Source organism: Bison bison, unplaced genomic scaffold (genome assembly GCF_000754665.1).
Source record: "Bison bison bison isolate TAMUID 2011002044 unplaced genomic scaffold, Bison_UMD1.0 scf7180017864366, whole genome shotgun sequence".
Classification (NCBI taxonomy): domain Eukaryota; kingdom Metazoa; phylum Chordata; class Mammalia; order Artiodactyla; family Bovidae; genus Bison; species Bison bison.
In genome coordinates, this window is record NW_011494938.1 from 4,108,340 (window position 1) to 4,108,828 (window position 489).

Genomic DNA, 489 nt, shown 5'->3' on the forward strand with positions numbered 1-489 from the left:
GCTATAGCACTATTTGTTGAAAAGGTTATGTTTCTTCCATTAAATTGCTTTTGCACCTTTGAAAAAAAAAATCGGTTGGGTATATTATGTGAACTACCCCTGGGTTCTCTATTCTATCCCTCTGATAATACAACACTGTCTTGATTACTGTAGTTATATGATAGGTGCTAATTTGGGGTAGAAAGACTCGTCTCATTTTATTCTTTTTAATTATTCTACTTATTCAAAGGCTTATGCCTTTCTACATAAATTTTAACATAAGCCTTTCTATATCTACAAAAAAATACACTAAATATGTAGATCAATTTGGGGAGAACTGACATCTTCACTATTTGAGTCCTCTAATCCTTGAAGACAGTATGTATCTCCATTTATTTAAGTCTTCTTTGGTTTATTTTATTAATAAGATATTGTAACTATTTTGTGAAGACATTGAGCATTTCTCCACTCTGTCTCATCTTAACAACCTTAATGTCTGGTATGCTGGTC